The sequence below is a fragment of the Aegilops tauschii genome, chromosome 5 (genome assembly GCF_002575655.3).
Source record: "Aegilops tauschii subsp. strangulata cultivar AL8/78 chromosome 5, Aet v6.0, whole genome shotgun sequence".
In the NCBI taxonomy this organism is placed as follows: Eukaryota; Viridiplantae; Streptophyta; class Magnoliopsida; order Poales; family Poaceae; genus Aegilops; species Aegilops tauschii.
The window spans coordinates 469303317-469323671 of record NC_053039.3 but is presented as its reverse complement, the minus strand read 5'-3'; positions in this window follow the sequence as shown (position 1 = coordinate 469323671).

The window sequence follows — 20355 nt, the reverse complement described above, 5'->3', positions numbered from 1 at the left end:
CCAAGTGACTCAAAGAATAGAGCTATGCTCCCTGGCAACGGCACCAGAAAATAGTCTTGATAACCCACAAGTATAGGGGATCGCAACAATTTTTGAGGGTAGAGTATTCAACCCAAATTTATTGATTCGACACAAGGGGACCCAAAGAATATTCTCAAGTATTAGCAGTTGAGTTGTCAATTCAACCACACCTGGATAACTTAGTATCTACAGCAAAGTATTTAGTAGCAAAGTAATATGGAAGTAACGGTAACAGTGGCAAAAGTAACAGTAGCAGTTTTGTAGTAATTGTAAGAGTGGCAACGGTAAAGTAACTAAGCAAAGAGCAATATGTGAAAATCTTGTAGGCATTGGATCAGTGATGGATAATTATGTCGGATGTGATTCCTCATGCAACAGTTATAACATAGGGTGACACAGAACTAACTCCAGTTCATCAATGTAATGTAGGCATGTATTCCGAATATAGTCATACGTGCTTATGGAAAAGAACTTGCATGACATCTTTTGTCTAACCCTCCCGTGGCAGCGGGGTCCTATTGGAAACTACGGGATATTAAGGCCTCCTTTTAATAGAGTACCGGACCAAAGCATTAACACTTAGTGAATACATGAACTCCTCAAACTACGGTCATCACCGGTAAGTATCCCGATTATTGTCACTTCGGGGTTAACGGATCATAACTCATAATAGGTGACTATACACTTGCAAGATAGGATCAAGAACTCACATATATTCATGAAAACATAATAGGTTCAGATCTGAAATCATGGCACTCGGGCCCTAGTGACAAGCATTAAGCATAGCAAAGTCATAGCAACATCAATCTCAGAACATAGTGGATACTAGGGATCAAACCCTAACAAAACTAACTCGATTACATGGTAAATCTCATCCAACCCATCACCGTCCAGCAAGCCTACGATGGAATTACTCACGCATGACGGTGAGCATCATGAAATTGGTGATGGAGGATCGTCGATGATGACGACGGCGACAGATTCCCCTCTCCGGAGCCCCGAACGGACTCCAGATCAGCCCTCCCGAGAGAGATTAGGGCTTGGCGGCGGCTTTGTATCATAAAACGCGATGAATCCTTCTCCCTGATTTTTTCTCCCGGAACATGAATATATGGAGTTGGAGTTGAGGTCGGTGGAGCACCAGGGGGTCCACGAGGCAGGGGGCGCGCCCCCACCCTCGTGGACAGGGTGTGGGCCCCCTGGCCTTGATTCCTTCGCCAATATTTTTTATTAATTCCAAAAATAACTTCCGTGGAGTTTCAGGTCATTCCGAGAACTTTTATTTCTGCACAAAAATAACACCATGGCAGTTCTGCTAAAAACAGCACCAGTCCAGGTTAGTTCCATTCAAATCATGCAAGTTAGAGTCCAAAATAAGGGCAAAAGTGTTTGGAAAAGTAGATACGATGGAGACGTATGACGATAGTCGTAGAAGCAATAGTTGGTGAGATGACAACGATGCTACGATGGAGATCAAGGTGTCAAGCCGGTGACAATGGAGATCATGACGGTGCTCTGGAGATGGAGATCAAAGGCACAAGATGATGATGGCCATATCATGTCACAGATCTTGATTGCATGTGATGTTTATCTTTTATGCATCTTATTTTGCTTAGTATGGCGGTAACATTATAAGATGATCCCTCACTAAATTTCAAGGTATAAGTGTTCTCCCTGAGTATGCACCATTGCTACAGTTCGTTGTGCCGAGACACCATGTGATGATCGGGTGTGATAAGCTCTACGTTCACATACAACGGGTGCAAGGTAGTTTTGCACATGCAGAATACTCGGGTTAAACTTGACGAGCCTAGCATATGCAGATATGGCCTCGGAACACCAAGACCAAAAGGTCGAACATGAATCATATAGTAGATATGATCAACATAGAGATGTTGACCATTGAAAACTACTCCATCTCACGTGATGATCGGACATGGTTTAGTTGATATGGATCACGTGATCATTTAGATGACTAGAGGGATGTCTATCTAAGTGGGAGTTCTTTAGTAATATGATTAATTGAACTTAATTTATCATGAACTTAGTCCTGATAGTATTTGCATATCTATGTTGTAGATCAATGGCCCCGTGCTACCGTTCCCCTGAATTTTAATGCGTTCCTAGAGAAAGCTAAGTTGAAAGATGATGGTAGAAACTACACGGACTGGGTCCGTAACTTGAGGATTATCCTCATTGCTTCATAGAAGAATTATGTCCTTGAAGCATCACTAGGTTCAAGGCCTGCTGCAGGAGCAGATGCTGATGTTATGAACGTCTGGCAAGCTCGATCTGATGACTACTCGATAGTTTAGTGTGCCATGCTTCACGGCTTAGAATCGGGACTTCAAAGACGTTCTGAACATCATGGAGCATATGAGATGTTCCAAGAGTTGAAATTAATATTTCAAGCAAATGCCCGAGTTGAGAGATATGAAGTCTCCAACAAGTTCTATAGCTGCAAGATGGAGGAGAATAGTTCTGTCAGTGAACACATACTCAGAATGTCTGGGTACCATAACCACTTGACTCAGCTGGGAGTTAATCTTCCTGATGATAGTGTCATTGACATAGTTCTTCAATCACTGCCACCAAGCTATAAAGGCTTCGTGATGAACTATAATATGCAAGGGATGGAAAAGACAATTCCCGAGCTCTTCACAATGCTAAAGACTGTGGAGGTAGAAATCAAGAAGGAGCATCGAGTGTTGATGGTTAACAAGACCACTAGTTTCAAGAAAAAGGGCAAAGGGAAGATGGGGAGCTTCAAGAAGAATAGCAAGCAAGTTGCTACTCCTGGGAAGAAACCCAAGTCTGGACCTAAGCCTGAACTGAGTGCTTCTACTGCAAAGGGACTGGTCACTGGAAGCGGAACTGCCCCAAGTATTTGGCGAATAAGAAGGATGGCAAAGTGAAAGGTATATTTGATATACATGTTAATGATGTGTACCTTACTAATGCTTGTAGTAGCGCCTGGGTATTTTATACTGGTTCTGTTGCTCATATTTGCAACTTGAAACAGGGGCTACGGATTAAAAGAAGATTGGCTAAGGACGAGGTGATGATGCGCGTCAGAAATGGTTCCAAGGTCGATGTGATCGCCGTCGGCACGCTACCTCTACATCAACCTTCGGGATTAGTTTTAGACCTGAATAATTGTTATTTGGTGCCAGCGTTGAGCATGAACATTATATCTGGATCTTGTTTGATGCGAGACGGTTATTCATTTAAATCAGAGAATAATGGTTGTTCTATTTATATGAGTAATATCTTTTATGGTCATGCACCCTTGATGAGTGGTCTATTTTTTGTTGAATCTCGATCGTAGTGATACACATGTTCATAATATTGAAGCCAAAAGATGCAAAGTTTGTAATGATAGTGCAACTTATTTGTGGCACTGCCGTTTAAGTCATATTGGTGTAAAGCTCATGAAGAAACTCCATGCTAATGGGCTTTTGGAATCACTTGATTATGAATCACTTGATACTTGCAAACCATGCCTCATGGGCAAGATGACTAAGACTCCGTTCTTCGGAACAATGGAGCGAGCCACTAACTTATTGGAAATAATACATACCGATGTATGCGGTCCAATGAGTGTTGAGGCTCACGGCGAGTATCATTATTTTCTGACCTTCACATATGATTTGAGCAGATATGGGTATATCTACTTAATGGAACATAATTCTGAAACATTTGAAAAGTTCAAAGAATTTCAGAGTGAAGTGGAAAATCATCGTAACAAGAAAGTAAAGTTTCTACAATCTGATCGCAGAGGCGAATATTTGAGTTATGAGTTTGGTCTTCATTTGAAGCAATGTGGAATAGTTTTGCAACTCACGCCACCTGGAACACCACAGCGTAATGGTGTGTCTGAACGTCGTAATCGTACTTTATTAGATATGGTGCAATCTATGATGTCTCTTACTGATTTACCGCTATCGTTTTGGGGTTATGCTTTAGAGACAGCTGCATTCACGTTAAATAGGGCACCATATAAATCCGTTGAGACGACACCATATGAACTGTGGTTTGGTAAGAAACCTAAGCTTTCGTTTCTTAAAGTTTGGGGCCGCGATGCTTATGTGAAAAAGCTTCAACCTGATAAGCTCAAACCCAAATCGGAGAAATGCGTCTTCATAGGATAACCAAAAGAAACTGTTCGGTACATCTTCTATCACAGATCCGAAGGCAAGATATTTGTTGCTAAGAATGGATCCTTTCTAGAGAAGGAGTTTCTCTCGAAAGAAGTGAGTGGGAGGAAAGTAGAACTTGATGAGGTAATTGTACCTTTTCCTGAATTGGAAAGTAGTTCATCACAGAAATCAGTTCCAGTGATTCCTACACCAATTAGTGAAGAAGCTAATGATGATGATCATGAAACTTCAGATCAAGTTACTACTGAACCTCGTAGGTCAACCAGAGTACGGTCTGCACCAGAGTGGTACGGTAATCCTATTCTGGAAGTCATGTTACTAGACCATGATGAACCTATGAACTATGAGGAAGCGATGATGAGCCAAGATTCCGCGAAATGGCTTGAGGCCATGAAATCTGAGATGGGATCCATCTATGAGAACAAAGTGTGGACTTTTGTGGACTTGCCCGATGATTGGCAAGCCATAGAAAATAAATGGATCTTCAAGAAGAAGACTGGCGCTGACGGTAATGTTACTATCTACAAAGCTCGACTTGTTGTGAAAGGTTTTCGACAAGTTCAAGGAGTTGACTACGATGAGACATTCTCACCCGTAGCAATGCTTAAGTCTGTAAGAATCATGTTAGCAATTGCCGCATTTTATGGTTATGAAATTTGGCAAATGGATGTCAAAACTGCATTCCTTAATGGATTTCTTAAAGAAGAGTTGTATATGATGCAACCAGAAGGTTTTGTCGATCCAAAAGGTGCTAACAAAGTGTGCAAGCTCCAACGATCCATTTATGGACTGGTGCAAGCCTCTCGGAGTTGGAATATACGCTTTGATAATGTGATCAAAGCATATGGTTTTATATAGACTTTTGGAGAAGCCTGTATTTACAAGAAAGTGAGTGGGAGCTCTGTAGCATTTCTAATATTATATGTGGATGACATATTGTTGATTGGAAATAATACAAAATTTCTGGATAGCATAAAAGGATACTTGAATAAGAATTTTTCAATGAAAGACCTTGGTGAAGTTGCTTATATATTGGGCATCAAGATCTATAGAGATAGATCAAGACGCTTAATTGGACTTTCACAAAGCACATACCTTGATAATTTTGAAGAAGTTCAAAATGGATCAGTCAAAGAAAGGGTTTTGCATGTGTTACAAGGTGTGAAGTTGAGTCAGACTCCATGCCCGACCACTGCAGAAGATAGAGAGAAAATGAAAGTCATTCCCTATGTCTCAGCCATAGGTTCTATCATGTATGCAATGTTGTGTACCAGACCTGATGTGTGCCTTGCTATAAGTTTAGCAGGGAGGTACCAAAGTAATCCCGGAGTGGATCACTGGACAGCGGTCAAGAACATCCTAAAATACCTGAAAAGGACTAAGGATATGTTTCTCGTTTATGGAGGTGACAAAGAGCTTGTCGTAAATGGTTACGTCGATGCAAGCTTTGACACTGATTCGAATGAATCTAAGTCGCAAACCGGATATGTATTTATATTGAATGGTGGAGCTGTTAGTTGGTGCAGTTCCAAGCAGAGCGTTGTGGCGGGATCTACGTGTGAAGCGGAGTACATAGCTGCTTTGAAAGCAGCAAATGAAGGAGTCTGGATCACTACTAGGAAAAGGCCTACTAGTGGCGCACCAGTTTTGCCTACTAATGGCACACTACTGGTGCGCCACTAGTACCACGCCACTAGTATTAAATACTAATGGCGCACCACTGGTGCGCCATTAGTATAGGCCACGGTGCGCCATTAGTATTTTTGAATTTTGAAGTCGGGAAAATAGTAGTGGCGCACCGTCTAACCCCCACCGTGCGCCATTTCTATTTTTGAATTTGGATCTGGATCGCGATTTTTTTGCCCATTTTTTTGCTTGTTTTTTTACGAAATTTTTTCAAATTTTGTTCTCGTTTTTGGATCATGTACGTTCTTTTGCCGTGTTCTTTTGCCGGAGAGGAGTTTGCCGGAGAGGAGGGCCGAGGTCACCGGAGAGGAGGAGGAGGAGGTCACCGGAGAGGCGCTCGCCTACATTGCCGGAGAGGAGGAGGAGGTCGCCGGAGAGGAGTTCACCGGAGCACCGGAGAGGAGGAAGGAGAAACCGTGAGGGGAGGGGAGGAGAGGAGGGAGGAGGAGCTCACCGGAGAGGAGGGAGGAGGAGATCACCGGAGAGGAGGGAGGAGAAACCGTGAGGGGAGGGGAGGAGAGGAGGGAGGAGGAGGTCGCCGGAGAGGAGGAGGAGGAGGTCGCCAGAGAGGAGGAGGGTAGTATGGTGGACGAGAGAAGGGGAGATGGAGTGGAGGAGATGGAGTGGAGGAGAGGTGGAGTGGAGGAGAATGAAGAGGTAAGGAGGAGAGGACCACGCCCAGCCATATATACGGCATAGTAATGGCGCACCGTCGGCAGGTGCGCCATTTCTAACTTTTTTTTATTTTTTTGATCTATTTTGGATTTTGAAGGCGGGAAGATAGTAATGGCGCACCATGGGCAGGTGCGCCATTAGTAAGTTTGAATTTTTTTGAATTTTTTTGCCTCTCCAGATCTTAAAAGCCCCGCATCTTTTTTTCTGTTAGGTTTTTGAGGATTTTGAAAATGTTTAACGGGGTTCCCCCGATTAAATTCGGATGTAACTTTTCGAGTAGATGATTTTTCATATAAAAAACGTTTTCATCCGAGTTCGTATGCAAAAGTTATGCCCATTTTACAAATTCTCGAGAGATTTTGCAAAAAAGTCGAAAATTCATGTTTGTAAATTTTGCTAACAACTAGACCACATATCACATGGGAATCTTATTTTCTTTTATTTTTTTGACATTTCTATCATTTTCTTTTATTTTTTAACTAAAAAGGCGGTCCACGGGGGGGGGGGGTGCATTCGGGGGAATGTTTGGGCCAAACTACTAATGGCGCACCGTGGGAGTGGTCGAGAGGTAAATACTGATATATTGGAAGGTTACATTCGGACACCGGAATGGTTTCGGGAAGTTTTGGATAAGTTTCGGAGTACCGGGAAGTTACCGGAACCCCCCCCCCCCCCGGAGAGTAATGGGCCAACATGGGCCTTAGTGGAGGAGAGAGGGCCGGCCATAGGAGGTGGCGAGCGCCCCCCCTTGCCAATCCGAATTGGACAAGGGGTGGGGGCGGGCCCCCCTCCTTTCCCTCTCCTACTCCCTCTCCTTTCCCTCTTTGCTACTCTAGAAAAAAGGAAAAAGTGGGGGGGGCGAATCCTACTAGGAGTGGAGTCCTAGTAGGACTCCCCCTCCATGGCGCGCCCCTGGTGGCCGGCCTTCTCCCCCTCCTTTATATACAGGGGTAGGGGGCACCCCAAAGGCACAACATTGTCTTAGCCGTGTGCGGGGACCCCCTCCATTGTTAACTCCTCCTATAATATCATCGTAGTGCTTAGGGGAAGCCCTTCGCGGATCTAATCACCAACACCGTCGTCACGTTGTCATGGTGACGAAACTCTCCCTCGACCCTCTGCTGGATCAAGAGTTCGAGGGAGGTCATCGACATGAACGTGTGCTGAACTCGGAGGTGCCATACGTTCGGTACTAGATCGGTTGGATCGTGAAGACGTTCGACTACATCAACCACGTTAACCTAATGCTTCCTCTTTCGGTCTACGAGGGTACGTGGACACACTCTCCCCCTCTCGTTGCTATGCATCTCCTAGATAGATCTTGCGTGATCGTAGGCAATTTTTTGAAATTGCATGCCACGTTCCCCAACAACGGGCCCGTGGTAGGCGCGGGCGGGCAGCGCATCTCATTGCCGCGAATACATCAGCCGGCTCCCCAGTGCGCCGCCGCGCGGCCTCGCCTTTGATGGTGCCACTAACGACACGCCCATAACCTGTTCAATGAAACGCCCATTAGAAAATGGAGAGAGAAATAGGAAGAAAAAGGTGAAAAAGATAAACACTCGAGTCATTGACAGGTGGGACCCTCATCCAACTCAGCAAATTGTCCACATAGGCATGCCATGTCAGCCCAACAGCCAGGCTCCACCTATCTGTTTCGCTGTTTTCACAACTAAATTCCAGCATCAGTGCTCCGCGTTATGCATTAAGCGCATTTCTTGTGGTTTTTTGTGCCCTAGCTTAAATGTCTTAGTAAGTTATTACCCTAGCCCCAAGTGTGGTGGTTTTGGGTAAATAACTCGGGAGGAGGGGAGGGGAGAGGAGAGTTAGGTAGGTAGTTTACGTAGGTGTTTAAGTAGGCTTACGTAGATGTAGCATTATCGGTGTGGGAGAAATAGTGAAAATATATTCCCACCACACCAAGTTGGACGTTCCGACCTGTCCGCGACAGCCATCTTGAGGTGCGATTCATGCGGCAGAGCACTGACTGAAGTTTATACTACAATATTCTTGCGGAAGAGCATTGACTGATGTTTATAGTTTTTTTCAATGGAACTGATGTTTATAGTTGTTCAGAAAATCTGGGCCCTTGGGCCTTGGTTGGACCCACCATGATGACCCACAAGTATATGGGGTCAATTGTAGCCTTTTCTATATGTAAGAGTGTCGAACCCAACGAGGAGGACAAGGAAATGACAAGTGGTTTTCAGCAAGGTATTGTCTGCAAGTGCTAAAATTGTAAGTAGCGGAGTAGTTTGATAGCAAGATAATTTGTAACGAGCAAGTAACAAAAGTAGTAACAAAAGTGCAGCAAGGTAGCCCAATCCTTTTGAGGCAAAGGACAGGCCAAAACGGTTTCTTATGATAAGCAAAGTGTTCTTGAGGGTACACGGGAATTTCATCTAGTCACTTTCATCATGTTGGCTTAATTCGTGTTCGGTACTTTGATAATTTGATATGTGGGTGGACCGGTGCTTAGGTCCTGTTATTACTTGAACAAACCTCCTACTTATGATTAACCCTCTCGCAAGCATCTGCAACTAAGAGAAAAGTATTAAGAATAATTTCTAACCATAGCATTAAACTTTTGGATCCAATCGGTCCCTTACGAAATAGCGCATAAACTGGGGTTTAAGCTTCTGTCACTCTCACAACCCACCATCTAATAACTACTCCACAATGCATTCCCTTAGGCCCAAATATGGTGAAGTGTCATGTAGTCGACGTTCACATGACACCACTAAGAGAATGGCACCATACATATCATCAAATATCGAACACATATCAAGTTCACATGATTACTTGCAACATGATTTCTCCGTGACCTCAATAACGAAAGTAACTACTCACAAATGATAAACATGCTCAAGACCAGAGGGGTATTAAATAGCATAATGGATCTCAACATATAATCTTCCACCAAATAAACCATATAGTAATCAACTACAAGATGTAATCAACACTACAAGTCACCCACAAGCACCAATCTACAGTTTTGATACAAAGATTGAACACAAGAGATGAACTAGGGTTTGAGAGGAGTTGGTGCTGTGAAGATGTTGATGAAGATAGCCCTCCCCAAGATGGGAGAGTTGTTGGTGATGATGATGACGATGATTTCCCCCTCCGGGAGGGAAGTTCCCCCGGCGGAATCGCTCCGCCAAAGGGCAAAAGTGCTCGTGCCAAAGTTCCGAAGGTGGGCCGAGGAGGGCAGCACCCACCAGGGCACGCCTGGGCCTCCTGGCGCGCCCAGGTGGGTTGTGCCCACCTGGTGGCCCTCCTCTGGTACTTATTTGCTCCAATATTTATTAAATATTCCATAAAAATTCCTCGGGAAGTTTCAGCTCATTTGGAGTTGTGCAAAATAGGTAGCTTGACGTAGCTTTTTCATGTCCAGATTTCCAGCTGCCGGAATTCTCCCCCTTGGTGCATACCTTGCGTATTATGAGGGGAAAGACATTAGAATTACTCCAAAAAGCATTATTATACAATAAAACAACATAAATAATAGTAGGAAAACATGATGCAAAATGGACGTATCAACTCTGCCAAGCTTAGACCTCGCTTGTCCTCAAGCGAAAACCAAAATCGAAAAACATGTCCACATGCTTAGAGAGAGAGGTGTCGATAAAAACTAAAGTACGGACATAGCAGCATCATGTGACTTATTATAACAGCAACAAACTTTACTATAAAACTTTTATCATAGAACTTTTATCATAGACTTCTCATGAACAAGTGACAATTCATCACAACATCAAAGTATAAAGCATAAACTCTATTGGAAACCGACAAACTATGTTCTTAGTCAACTTTGCAACTACAATTCATCATCTTTTCAGGAAGGGTCACGTATCGGAGCCTTTAGGCAAGTCCACATACTCAACCATCATTTAGTCTTCTATGATTGCTGACACTCATCAAATACACATGAGCAAAACATTTAAACCGGACACAAAGAAAGATGGGGGTGTATAGTTTCGCCTCCCAACACACTCACCTCAAGGGTGATGTCAACAATAATAACTTATGCCACCCATATTCAACTGGACATATGTGCCTAGATCTTTCCTCACCACATGATTCTTGCCAAAGGAGAAAACTAAAAGGAATAGAGAGAAAAACTTTGACTCTTGCATGAAAGTAAATACGTGAAATTAACAGATATGCCCTTCGCAGAGGGAAGCAGAGGTTGCCATGCGCTTTTTGTTTGTATGCACAACCCCTTAGTGCAAGAGAATGTCATGTTATATTGCCCATTGTGATGGCAACCTTTATTATGCAGTCTGTCGCTTTTATTCTTCACCATCACAAGTTCGTACAACACTCAATTTTCCCTTACACTAAATGATCTCACACTTTTAGAAGCAATTTTTATTGCCCTTTTTGCACCGATGACAACTTACTTGAAGGATCTTGCTCAATTCATAGGTAGGTATGGTGGACTCTCAAAAAAGATTTGGGTTTAAGGGTTTTGGATGCAGAAGTAGTATCTCTACTTAGTGCGGAGTTTTTGGCTAGCAAAGATAGGGGCAAGCACCGCATGTTGAAGGATCTATGACAATATAACTTCTATGTGAATATGAACAAACATAAATCATTAAGTTGTCTTCCTTGTCCAACTTCAACAATTTTGGCATATAATATTTTGATGGGTGCTCACAATCATAAAAGATTTCTAGGATAGTATATTTATATGTGAATCTTCTCTTCCCTTATTAATTCTTTCATGAGTTGCATCATTGACCAATGCTATGTTTGTCAATCTACAATAAAATTTTCTACTTATACCTTTCCTTGTGTAATGTCATCACTTACCATAAGATTAGCATATGATCTTTTTATTTTTTTTATTTCCTTTCTTTTTATTGCAACAAGAAAGTAAAGAAGGCAAAACTCAAACTAAACTTTATTATATCTCGCACACGATTACAAGGATTGATCACTAAGCAAACTCACAAAAAGAAAGGATTGAACTAAACTTTTATTCATCTAATAGCAAAAGATAACCATTGATCAAACTAAGAAAGTAAAGGCAAAAGATAGTTGAGATTGATACGATAGCGGGGCACCTCCCCCAAGCTTGGCGAAAGCCAAGGGGAGTGCCCATACCCAATACTCAGTTTTCTTTTGGTGGTGATGAAGAAGATGGTGGTGATGAAGTAGAAGGTTTCTTGACCAATACATCTCTGAGCATATCTCTTTAGCTGTGAATCTCTTGAAGAGCTTCATGCAGCAGCTCAGTGTTCTTCTCTACTTCAGCCATGATATGCTTATTTTCCGGACCCCAAGAGTTTGTCCCTACATCACTTTCTCTTGGACGAGATATGTCCCAATTGGACGGTATATGCGCACGAGGAGTGTTTTCGAACCCATAATTATGAATCAAATTGTGAAAATTGTTTTGATGTAACCTGTGTAGAGGCCTCCTTGTAGGGAATTCTTCTAGATCTCTTGGGTCCTCTTGATTGTCCAGGAACCTCATGGCTTGATGGGGGTTAGGATGAGTGGAGATACCAGCCAGGGTCCCTCTCTTAGAAGCCGGAGGGTGAATTCCGAATGAGTCCCCCTCATCTTCCTCCATAGCGATCTCCGCAAATTCCTCTCCTCTGGATTCTACCTGAAGCAACCAAGCTTCGCCTTCTTCAGTGTTGGAGGAGGGAGAAACATGATGCCTGGCTCAACAGATCTGATAGAAAACAGCAAGAAAAGAAAACAGGAGATTTCTCCATGATACGGAGGTTAACGGGTTCGGGAGGTATATATAGATTTTTTATCTTGGGGAACAAGCAGAACGGAAGAAAAATGGAGTCCGGAAAGTACCCGAGGCGAGCACAACCCACCTGGGCGCGCCAGGCATGCCTGGCGCGCCCTGGTGTATCGTGCCCACCAGGGTCACTTTCCTGGAAGTTTCTTATTTTCCTAATTTTCTAAATATTCCAAAACTGTCAAAAAATATTTTTGCGGATTTTTCGGAGTCTGTTTACTTACTGTATCACGTACCTCCCTTTTTTCATTATTCTGGAGTGTTCTGAAAGGTTTCCTTTATGTGTTTTCCGGCGTAAAAGTTTAGATAACATTGCTTCCAACATTAATGGGCGTACTTGAGATATAGTGTTTTATTCGTTGCCCATTGACAACCTTCGGGTTAGTCCCTTCGGCATTATTTATTTTGATAGCTCCGGATCGATAGACCTCCTCGATGACATAGGGTCCTTCCCATTTGGACAGGAGTTTTCCTGCAAAAAATCTGAAACGAGAGTTGTACAAAAGAACATATTCTCTGACTTTGAACTCACGCTTTTGGATTCTTTTGTCATGCCATCTTTTAACTTTTTCTTTGAATAACTTAGCATTTCCATAAGCATGGGTTCTCCATTCATTTAATGAGCTAATATCAAATAACCTCTTTTCCCCAGCAAGTTTGAAATCATAATTGAGTTCTTTTATTGCCCAAAATGCTTTGTGTTCTAACTCAAGAGGTAAATGACAAGCTTTTCCATAAACCATTTTATATGGAGACATACCCATAGGATTTTTATAAGCCGTTCTATAAGCCCAAAGTGCATCATCTAATTTCTTACACCAATTCTTCCGGGACCTATTGATAGTCTTTTGTAAGATTAATTTTATTTCTCTATTGCTAAGTTCAATTTGACCACTAGATTGAGGATGATAAGGTGACGCGGTTCTATGCTTAACATCATACTTAGCAAGCATTTTACGGAAAGCACCATGAATAAAGTGTGAACTGATACGCCTCCAACGTATCTATAATTTTTGATTGTTCCATGCTATTATATTATCTGTGTTTGGATGTTTAATGGGCTTTAATATGCTCTTTTATATTATTTTTGGGACTAACCTATTAATCGGAGGCCCAGTGCCAGTTTCTGTTTTTTGCCTATTTTAGAGTTTTGCGGAAAAGGAATATGGAACGGAGTCCAAACGGAATGAAACCTTCGCGAGGATCTTTCTTGGACCAAAAGCAATCCATAAGACTTGGAGTTGAAGTCTGGGACTCTACGAGGAGGCCAGGAGGCAGGAGGGAGTGCCCAGGGGGGTAGGCACGCCCCCACCCTCGTGGGCCCCTCGTAGCTCCACCGACGTACTTCTTTCGCCTATATATACTCTTATACCCTAGAAACATCAGGGGGAGCCACGAAACCACTTTTCCACCGCCGCAACCTTCTGTACCCATGAGATCCCATCTTGGGGCCTTTTCCGGCGATCTGCCGGAGGGGGAATCGATCACGGAGGGCTTCTACATCAACACCATTGCCTCTCCGATGAAGCGTGAGTAGTTTACCTCAGACCTTCGGGTCCATAGTTATTAGCTAGATGGCTTCTTCTCTCTCTTGAATTCTCAATACAAAGTTCTCCTCGATGTTCTTGGAGATCTATTTGATGTAATACTCTTTTGTGGTGTGTTTCCCGAGATCCGATGAATTGTGGATTTATGAACAAGATTATCTATGAATATTATTTGGTTCTTCTCTGAGTTCTTATATGCATGATTTGATATCTTTGCAAGTCTCTCTGAATTATTGGTTTAGTTTGGCCTACTAGATTGATCTTTCTTGCAATGGGAGAAGTGCTTATCTTTGGGTTCAATCTTGCATATGCCTTGCCATGTCACTGAGGTTGACTGAGGAAAAACCGTGTCAAGAAGATGCCCCTGAGGGTAATATTTTGCCTTCATTACCTTAGCACATAGCGAGTCTGGGTTAACCAGTAAACGCCAAGCTTGTTTCACCAGAAGATCTTGATTAAATAACCTCAGGTCACGGAAGCCCATTCCACCCTCACCCTTTGGTCGCGTTAATTTATCCGAAGCCAACCAATGGGTTTTCCTCCTATCCTCCTCATCGCCCCACCAAAAATTTCTTATAATCTATGATAAATCCTCACAAAGAGAAGCAGGAAATTTAAAAGTACCCATCGCGTACACCGGGAGATCCTAAATTACTGACTTAATAAGGTCTTCTTTCACCCCTTGAAGCATATTTATCAATCCAATCAGATAGACGTTTCACTGCCTTTTCCTTAGTAGACTGGAATCTACCAGCTTTCATTCTTCCTTGAGGAACAGGAAGGCCAAGATATTTATCCTCAAAACCCTCCGTAGTAATCTTTAAGATGACCATTGTAGACACTTGGTTTTCCATACTGCACGACTTCCCAAACATAATCGAACATTTATCCGGACTGAGTAACTGACCAGTCCCCCTCTCGTACATATTCAAAATATTCTTGATGGTCAAAGCTTGATCAATGGATCCTTTGAAGAATAATAGACTATCATCAGCAAATAATAAATGAGAGATACCTGAAGCATTTTTGTTCAGCCTGAACTCCTTGAGGGAACCATTCACGCATGCATTCTGGAGCAATAACGGAAGTGCTTCTGCCACAAACAAGAATAAGTACGGGGATAACGGATCACCTTGCCTTAGTCCACAAGAGGGGGAGAACATCTCCAACAGCTGCCCATTCGAACGCACAGCAAACTTCACAGTTGTAACACATGTCATAATCCAATTAATCCACATAGGTGCAAATCCCAATGCGCCAAGCATACTCCTCAAAAAATGTCAATCCACCCGATCATATGCCTTAGCAAGATCAAGCTTGTAAGCGCAAAACTCCCCCCTTTGATCTTTTAGCGTACTCAAAGAATGCATACATTCAAAAGCTATAAGAGCATTATCAGAAATTAACCTGCCTGGAATGAACGCACTTTGAGCAGGGGAGATCATACCATCCAATAGGTGTCTCAGTCTGTTAACAAGACATTTGGAAATAATCTTGTAAATAACATTGCATAGACTGATTGGCCGGTAATCTTTCATTGACTGGGGGTTCTTCACTTTAGGAATAAGAACAATAGATGTGTCATTGACCCCATCTGGCATCCTTCTAGAGGTAAAAAAATTGTTGCACTGCTCGGACAATATCATTCTTAATCAATCCCCAATTATGTTGGAAGAATCTAGCTGGAAAGCCATCCGGACCCGGAGCCTTTAAAGGCCCAATTTGGAAAATGTGTCACTAATTTCTTGCTCAGTGAAAGGTTTGCATAACTCATCATTCATATCATCACTAACAAGAGGTCTCACAAGCGGTATAATAATAGTCGGGTCAACCATGGCATCACAAGTATACAATTGGTTAAAGAAGGAATTAGCCATACCTTGAATTTCTTCCATATCTTCTCTTTTATTTCTGTTCTGCATATCTCTGCATCCAATTCCTTGCAAATCCTTGTGAGATCTTATTTGCTTAGTGAGCTGAGGTGACTAGTGCTTTTTCTCTGAACTGAACTCAGACACACCGACTTGCCTCTTTCGGTCAATCCGAAACTTTTCGGTGCCATCGAAGAAAACAACTCGGTGTAGCCGATATCAATGCTGAGAAAACACTTTGTCATTTGCATCCTGCACATTTTGTTCCAGCTCCACTCAATGATTCTTTTCCTCTACCAGCACCTTATTTTTTCTTGCAACTTTGCCATCTGACTCAAGGACCAATCCTATTTTGACTCACACTCCAGAGAAGACCCTTCTTGGAAATTGATGTCAAAGGGGGAGAGAGAGTTCACATCAAAGCTTAATCATATCAAAAAGGGGAAAGAGTGCTAAATTATCACATCAAGAGAGACCCCAGCTGCTTGGTATTCAAAGAGGAGAGAATTTACATGTCTTTAGAGGGGAAAGACATATGCATGTTGTTTTTGTGTGTGCTTTGCTCTGGTTTTCTATTCCCTATCTTCTCCCAATATCCCATATAAGATTCAGGGGGAGCAAGACATCTAAGGGAAGGAAATCTTCAAATTCATTGCATATCTTTACCTTTGGGGACATGTATACACTCAAATAGAGTACCTAGTACTCACTCTATACATGTCATCCCAAATCTTGGCACTCTTGTGGTTTACTGCTCTTGCTCTGCTTAGTAGATGTTTCTGTGTTGTCTAACCTTGTTTACTCAGGTTCATCTCTTCCAAAGCTAGCTCAAGACCACAAGGTAAGTATATGCATCACACTCATGTGCATGAGGATATGTTGCTGATGAACATATTGTTTGCAAGAAGGACTCATGAACATGAAGGCGCATTTCTCATATTCACACCATTTACTCTGATGCATATAGCCAAGATACATGTAACTCATTGCTTGCTCTGTCATGATTATGCACTCACATGATCTTATGTTCCATATTTGCATGATTGCATACATGTAGGGGGAGCCTATGCATGTTACATGTCCTTCCAAAGCTTTACTTGCCTTTCTGTATATCTCTATCTAAAGCTTTGACGTATGTTGTCATCAATTACCAAAAAGGGGACATTGAAAGCACAAGTGCTCCCTGGGTGATTTTGGTAATCAATGTCAACATATCTCTTGTTGGACTAATGCTTTTATCTAGTGTATTTCAGATAAGTCCAACAGTCGAGTGGCATGGACAAGAGGATGTGGAACCCCTTCAAGATGCTAAGGACAAAGGATTGGCTCAAGCTCTAAAGTTTAAGACTCTACATTTTCTATTTCAGTGATCCAAGATCACATTGAGTCCATAGGAAAGCCAATACTATTAAAAGGGGATGAGGTGTTGCTTAATGGCTTGCTTGCTCAAAGTGCTTAGTGATATGCTCCAAAGCCCTGAACCACTTTCTCATATCCACATATGTCCCAAACCAAAAGTCAAACTCAACCCCACCGATTTGATCTATTCGGCACCACCGAGTTTAGTTGACATAGCCACTGCCAGAAACCCTAGTCACTTCGGTCTAACCGATGGGATCTCGGTCTCACCGAGATGGGCTTGCAAACTCCCTGTTGTCTATTACAATATCTTCGGTCTCACCGAGAATATGTAATCAGTCACACTGAGTTTGCCTGACCAACTCTCTGCTTTGCTTATTACCAAATCGGTCCCACCGAGTTGTGTAATCGGTCAAACTGAGATGAGGTTTTACCGTAACCCTTGCACATCGGTTCCACCAAGTTGACGTGTCGGTCCCACCAAAATGCCTAACGGTCAAATTATGAACTAAATCGGTCCGACCGAGTTTTCTAATTCGGTCCCATCGAGTTTGGTGAATTGTGTGTAACGGTTAGATTTTGTGTGGAGGCTATATATACCCCTCCACCCTCCCCTCATTCGTGAGGGAAGCCATCAGAACATGCCTACACTTCCAGCATTCATTTTCTGAGAGAGAACCACCTACTCATGTGTTGAGACCAAGATATTCCAATCCAACCATATGAATCTTGATCTCTAGCCTTCCCCAAGTTGCTTTCCACTCAAATCTTCTTTCCACCAAATCCAATCCTATGAGAGAGAGTTGAGTGTTGGGGAGACTATCATTTCAAGCACAAGAGCAAGGAGTTCATCAACAACACACCATCTATTACCTTTTAAAGAGTGGTGTCTCCTAGATTGGTTAGGTGTCACTTGGGAGCCTCCGTCAAGATTGTGGAGTTGAACCAAGGAGTTTGTACAGGCAAGGAGATCGCCTACTTCGTGAAGATCTACCCTAGTGAGGCAAGTCCTTCGTGGGCGATGGCCATGGTGGGATAGACAAGGTTGCTTCTTCATGGACCCTTCGTGGGTGGAGCCCTCCATGGACTCGCGCAACCGTTACCCTTCGTGGGTTGAAGTCTCCATTAACGTGGATGTACGATAGCACCACCTATCGGAACCACGCCAAAAATCTCCGTGTCTCCAATTGGGTTTGCACAGTCCAATCCCATCCCTTTACCTCCTTGCAAGTTGCATGCTTTACTTTCCGCTGCCCATATACTCTTGCATGCTTTCTTGATATGTATTGTGAATGGTTAAACTTGTGCTTAAACTCCACCTCAACTTGAAAAACTTAAAAAACTGCCAACTTTGTGTGTTGAGGGTCTATTCACCCCCCTCTTGACACCTCTTCTCGATCCTTTGACACCTTCTTCTTCTGCTTTACCTCGCTTGCTTGCGCAGATGCTGTGTCGCCGTGATCGGACCCTGCCAGGGGTTCTCCCTTGCCGAGGTCAGATCCTGCCGGGTCCAGTTTTTCTCCTAAGGGCCTTGCCGCTATTGTCGCCTCTTCCTCAACTTCTCTCTGTGCCACTAGCGCAGCACTAACACTTGATTTATTGCTGCCAGGTATAGCAGCAACGGCTCTTGTGGCCTGGGTGCGACCAGTACTGGTGTAGAGGATAGGTATCTCTTCAACTCCTGCAATGTTGCCTCTGCCTCCGGGGTCCATTTCATTGGACCTGCGTTTTTCAAATATTGAAGTAGGGGAGGGCACGCTCAGCGGACTTAGAGATGAACCTGCTCAGGGCGGCGATGCAGCCGGCAAGCCTTCGGACATCTTTGACCCGCCTTGGCGCCTCGATTTGCTCAATTGCTTTGATCTTGTCGGGATTTGCTTCGATCCCGCGTTGAGACACGAAGAACCCAAGAAGCTTGCCGGACGGAACGCTAAACACGCACTTCTCTGGGTTGAGCTTGAGGTTGATCTTGCACATGTTTGCAAAAGTTTCTTCCAAGTCCTTTACGAGCGTAGCTTTGTCTTTGGTTTTGACCACTATGTCATCCCTGTAAGCTTCCATGTTTCTATGGAGCTGGGGCTCAAAACTAGTTTGGACCGCTCAAGCGAACATTGAACCAGCGCTCTTCAACCCGAAAGGCATCCGTACAAAACCGTATGTACCACATGGGGTGATGAACGCGGTTTTATCTTAATCTTCCTTTGCCATGAAGATCTGATGATACCCTGAGTAAGAATCAAGGAATGACAGCAGGTCACACCCATCGGTGGAGTCCACTATCTGATCGATACGTGGTAATGGGAAAGGATCCTTTGGACAGGCTTTATTGATATCAGTATAGTCGATACATAGCCTCCACTTCCCATTTGCCTTATGTACTACGACCGGATTGGCCAACCACTTCGGGTGAAGAACTCCCTTGACCAAACTTGCCGCCTCCAACTTCCTGATCTCCTCGATGATAAACTCTTGTCGCTCCAAAGCTTGCTTTCTGACCTTCTGCTTGATGGGCCGTGCATGAGGGCAGATAGCAAGATGTTGCTCAATCACCTCCCTGGGAACGCCGGGGATGTCGGATGCTTGCCATGCAAACACGTCGACATTTCGCCCGTGGGAAGGCGACGAGCGCGCTTTCCTATTTGCTGTCAAGGGTGGAGCTTATGACGAAAGCTCCGCCCGTGCCATCCTCCTTGACGGACACCTTCTTGGTTTCCGGCGGTGCCGCCTAGGACCTTTTTCTCTTGCCGGTAGAGCTCTCTGGTACATCTCCAGCGGAAACACAGCACTCCAAGGAGGCGCATTTGCCGGAGATGGTACAGGAGCCCTTGCCAGAGCCAGGAGTCCTGTCGGCGGCTGAAGCCTTACTGATCCTCTTCCCGGTGGTAGGAGCAGGTGCATTGGCGGCAGATGCTGCAACCGCCTCTCGGTAGAGCTGATCGGCGCAAATGAGCGCATCCTTCCTATAGCAGCCGACGGTGATGATGCTCATTGGGCCAGGCATTTTCAACTTGTTGTAGGCGTAGTGCAACGCCGCCATGAACTTGGCCAGTGCAAGGCAACGGGATCTCAGCGACATCGAAAATGATCCTCTCTGTCCTGTAGTTGAGGTCGCCACCAAATGTAACTGGTAGCGTGACCTTTCCCTTGGGCTGACTCCTCCCCGGATTGATCCCTTGGAACGTGCCCGTCTCCTCGAGATCTTCATCGGGGATCTGCAGCCTCTTGACCACGTTGGGTGAGATCAAGTTAAGGCCGGCCCCACCATCAAC